General features: G+C 35.4%; 2 protein-coding genes across 2 annotated transcripts in view; one reads left to right on the top strand and one right to left on the bottom strand.

Annotated features, from left to right (window-relative positions):
* Nucleotides 1-5,000, top strand: part of LOC137629727 (beta-1,3-galactosyltransferase 1-like) — a 63,351-nt gene that overhangs the window by 1,055 nt on the left and 57,296 nt on the right. The gene's annotated exons all lie outside the window — the stretch shown is intronic.
* The window catches only part of LOC137629726 (nephrin-like), a 241,279-nt gene that overhangs the window by 198,154 nt on the left and 38,125 nt on the right, over nucleotides 1-5,000 (bottom strand). The gene's annotated exons all lie outside the window — the stretch shown is intronic.

Raw genomic sequence — 5,000 nt, 5'->3', positions numbered from 1 at the left:
AAATAGTGATTTGTTTAGAGGAGGGGGTAATAGAATAGTGATTTGTTTAGAGGAGGGGGTAATAGAATAGTGATTTGTTTAGAGGAGGGGGTATTAGAATAGTGATTTGTTTAGAGGAGGGGGTATCAGAATAGTGATTTGTTTAGAGGAGTGGGTATTAGAATAGTGATTTGTTTAGAGGAGGGGGTACTAGAATAGTAATTTTTTGGGGGAGGAGGTAATAGAAGAGTGATTTGTTTAGAGGAGGGGGTATTAGAATCGTGATTTCTTTAGAGGAGGGGGTAATAGAATAGTGATTTGTTTAGGGGAGGGGGTAATAGAATAGGGATTTGTTTAGGGGAGGGGGTATTAGAATAGTGATTTGTTTAGAGGAGGGGGTATTAGAATAGTGATTTGTTTAGAGGAGGGGTTATAGAATAGTAATTTTTGGGGGGAGGAGGTAATAGAAGAGTGATTTGTTTAGAGGAGGGGGTATTAAAATAGTGATTTGTTTAGAGGAAGGGGTATTAGAATCGTGATTTCTTTAGAGGAGGGGGTAATAGAAGAGTGATTTGTTTAGAGGAGGGGGTATTAGAATAGTGATTTGTTTAGAGGAGGGGGTAATAGAAGAGTGATTTGTTTAGAGGAGGGGGTATTAAAATAGTGATTTGTTTAGAGGAGGGGGTATTAGAATAGTGATTTGTTTAGAGGAGGGGGTATTAAAATAGTGATTTGTTTAGAGGAGGGGGTATTAAAATAGTGATTTGTTTAGAGGAGGGGGTAATAGAATAGTGATTTGTTTTGAAGAGGGGGTAATAGAATAGTGATTTGTTTAGAGGAGGGGTATTAGAATAGTGATTTGTTTAGAGGAGGGGGTATCAGAATAGTGATTTGTTTAGAGGAGGGGGTATTAGAATAGTGATTTGTTTAGAGGAGGGGGTACTAGAATAGTAATTTTTTGGGGGAGGAGGTAATAGAAGAGTGATTTGTTTAGAGGAGGGGGTATTAAAATAGTGATTTGTTTAGAGGAGGGGGTAATAGAATAGTGATTTGTTTAGAGGAGGGGTATTAGAATAGTGATTTGTTTAGAGGAGGGGGTATTAGAATAGTGATTTGTTTAGAGGAAGGGTTATAGAATAGTAATTTTTGGGGGGAGGAGGTAATAGAAGAGTGATTTGTTTAGAGAAAGGGGTATTAGAATAGGGATTTGTTTAGAGGAGGGGGTATTAAAATAGTGATTTGTTTAGAGGAAGGGGTATTAGAATAGGGATTTGTTTAGAGGAGGGGGTAATAGAAGAGTGATTTGTTTAGAGGAGGGGGTATTAAAATAGTGATTTGTTTAGAGGAAGGGGTATTAGAATAGGGATTTGTTTAGAGGAGGGGGTATTAAAATAGTGATTTGTTTAGAGGAAGGGGTATTAGAATAGGGATTTGTTTAGAGGAGGGGGTAATAGAAGAGTGATTTGTTTAGAGGAGGGGGTATTAAAATAGTGATTTGTTTAGAGGAGGGGTAATAGAAGAGTGATTTGTTTAGAGGAGGGGGTATTAAAATAGTGATTTGTTTAGAGGAGGGGTAATAGAAGAGTGATTTGTTTAGAGGAGGGGTTATAGAATAGTAATTTTTGGGGGGAGGAGGTAATAGAAGAGTGATTTGTTGAAAGGAAGGGGTATTAGAATCGTGATTTCTTTAGAGGAGGGGGTAATAGAATAGTGATTTGTTTAGAGGAGGGGTAATAGAAGAGTGATTTGTTTAGAGGAGGGGGTATTAAAATAGTGATTTGTTTAGAGGAGGGGGTAATAGAATAGTGATTTGTTTAGAGGAGGGGGTATTAGAATAGTGATTTGTTTAGAGGAGTGGGTATTAGAATAGTGATTTGTTTAGAGGAGGGGTTATAGAATAGTGATTTGTTTAGAGGAGGGGGTAATAGAATAGTGATTTGTTTAGAGGAGGGGGTATCAGAATAGTGATTTGTTTAGAGGAGTGGGTATTAGAATAGTGATTTGTTTAGAGGAGGGGGTACTAGAATAGTAATTTTTTGGGGGAGGAGGTAATAGAAGAGTGATTTGTTTAGAGGAGGGGGTATTAAAATAGTGATTTGTTTAGAGGAGGGGGTAATAGAATAGTGATTTGTTTAGAGGAGGGGTATTAGAATAGTGATTTGTTTAGAGGAGGGGGTATTAGAATAGTGATTTGTTTAGAGGAGGGGTTATAGAATAGTAATTTTTTGGGGGAGGAGGTAATAGAAGAGTGATTTGTTTAGAGAAAGGGGTATTAGAATAGGGATTTGTTTAGAGGAGGGGGTAATAGAAGAGTGATTTGTTTAGAGGAGGGGGTATTAAAATAGTGATTTGTTTAGAGGAGGGGTAATAGAAGAGTGATTTGTTTAGAGGAGGGGGTATTAAAATAGTGATTTGTTTAGAGGAGGGGGTAATAGAATAGTGATTTGTTTAGAGGAGGGGGTATTAGAATAGTGATTTGTTTAGAGGAGGGGGTATCAGAATAGTGATTTGTTTAGAGGAGTGGGTATTAGAATAGTGATTTGTTTAGAGGAGGGGGTACTAGAATAGTAATTTTTTGGGGGAGGAGGTAATAGAAGAGTGATTTGTTTAGAGGAGGGGGTATTAGAATCGTGATTTCTTTAGAGGAGGGGGTATCAGAATAGTGATTTGTTTAGAGGAGGGGGTATTAGAATAGTGATTTGTTTAGAGGAGGGGGTACTAGAATAGTAATTTTTTGGGGGAGGAGGTAATAGAAGAGTGATTTGTTTAGAGGAGGGGGTATTAGAATCGTGATTTCTTTAGAGGAGGGGGTAATAGAATAGTGATTTGTTTAGGGGAGGGGGTAATAGAATAGGGATTTGTTTAGGGGAGGGGGTATTAGAATAGTGATTTGTTCAGAGGGGGGCTATTAGAAGAGTGATTTGTTTACAAAAGGGGTTCATAGAATAGTGATTTGTTTAGAGGCTGGGGTAATAGAATAGTGTTTCGGTTTACATGAGGGGCTCATAGAATAGTTATTTGTGTACAGGAGGGGGTATTAGAATAGTGATTTGTTTAGAGGAGCGAGTAAAAAATAGTGATTTGTTTAGAGGAGGGGGTATTTGAATAGTCATTTGTTTAAGGGAGGGCTAAAAGAATAGTGATTTGTTTAGAGGAGGGGTTATTAGAATAGTGATTTGCTTAAAGGAAGGGCTAATAGAATAGCGATTTGTTTAGAGGAAGGGCTAATAGAATAGTGATTTGTTTAGAGGAAGGGCTGATAGAATAGTGATTTGTTTACAAAAGGGGTTCATAGAATAGTGATTTGTTTAGAGGCCGGGGTAATAGAATAGTATTTTGGTTTACAGGAGGGGCTCATAGAATAGTGATTTGTGTACAGGAGGGAGTATTAGAATAGGGATTTGTTTAGAAGAGCGGGTAAAAAAGTGATGTGTTTAGAAGAGGGGGTATTAGAATAGTTATATGTTTAAGGGAGGGCTAAAAGAATAGTGATTTGTTTAGAGAAGGGGGTATTAGAATAGTCATTTGTTTAGAGGAAGGGCTAATAGAATAGTGATTTGTTTAGAGGTGAGGGTATTAGAATAGTGATTTGTTTAGAGGAGGGGTTATTAGAATAGTGATTTGTTTAGAGGAGGGGGTACTAGAATAGTGATTTGTTTACAGAAGGGGCTAATAGAATAGTCATTTGTTTAGAGGAAGGGCTAATAGAATAGTGATTTGTTTAGAGGTGAGGGTATTAGAATAGTGATTTGTTTAGAGGAGGGGGTATTAGAATAGTGATTTGTTTAGAGGAGTGGGTATTAGAATAGTGATTTGTTTAGAGGAGGGGGTACTAGAATAGTGATTTGTTTACAGAAGGGGCTAATAGAATAGTCATTTGTTTAGAGGAAGGGTTAATAGAATAGTGATTTGTTTAGAGGTGAGGGTATTAGAATAGTGATTTGTATAGAGGGGGGGGTATTAGAATAGTGATTTGTTTAGAGGTGAGGATATTAGAATAGTGATTTGTTTAGAGGTGAGGATACTAGAATAGTGATTTGTTTAGAGGTGATGATACTAGAATAGTGATTTGTTTAGAGGTGAGGATATCAGAATGGTGATTTGTTTAGAGGAAGGGCTAGTAGAATAGTGATTTGTTTAGAGGTGAGGATATTAGAATAGTGATTTGTTTAGAGGTGAGGGTATTAGAATGGTGATTTGTTTAGAGGTGAGGATATTAGAATAGTGATTTGTTTAGAGGTGAGGATACTAGAATAGTGATTTGTTTAGAGGTGATGATACTAGAATGGTGATTTGTTTAGAGGTGGGGGTATTAGAATGGTGATTTGTTTAGAGGTGAGGGTATTAGAATGGTGATTTGTTTAGAGGTGAGGATATTAGAATAGTGATTTGTTTAGAGGTGAGGATACTAGAATAGTGATTTGTTTAGAGGTGAGGGTATAAGAATAGTGATTTGCTTAGAGGTGAGGATATTAGAATAGTGATTTGTTTAGAGGTGGGGGTATTAGAATTGTAGGTATAGAACTCTCTTCGTTGATTTATATAATGATTATTGCAATGGACGTTTTGCAGGTGTCGGTAAAAATAAATGAAATGATCAAACACCTGCAGATCGAAAACCATTCAGTTGATAAATTTGGAAATTCGCCCACAGCAGTTAATTCTGCGTGAAATATGAATTGCAACAGATGCCAGTGTGTTGTTTTGCCTTTGCGGTTAGCTGTTCTTAGGGGAAATTACTAATGATTTATATATATATATATATATATATATATATATATATATATATACATACATATATATATATATATATATATATATATATATATATATATATATATATATATACTTTAATATGTATATATAGAAGTATATCGGCCTACACACATACAAATATATATATATATATATATATATATATATATATATATATATATATATATATATATATATATATATATATATTTATATATATGTATATTCATATATACATATTTATATATATACATACATACACACAC

Source organism: Palaemon carinicauda, chromosome 37 (genome assembly GCF_036898095.1).
Source record: "Palaemon carinicauda isolate YSFRI2023 chromosome 37, ASM3689809v2, whole genome shotgun sequence".
Taxonomy (NCBI): domain Eukaryota; kingdom Metazoa; phylum Arthropoda; class Malacostraca; order Decapoda; family Palaemonidae; genus Palaemon; species Palaemon carinicauda.
Note: the sequence above shows the minus strand (reverse complement) of the source record. Positions and strands in the feature narration are given on the sequence as shown.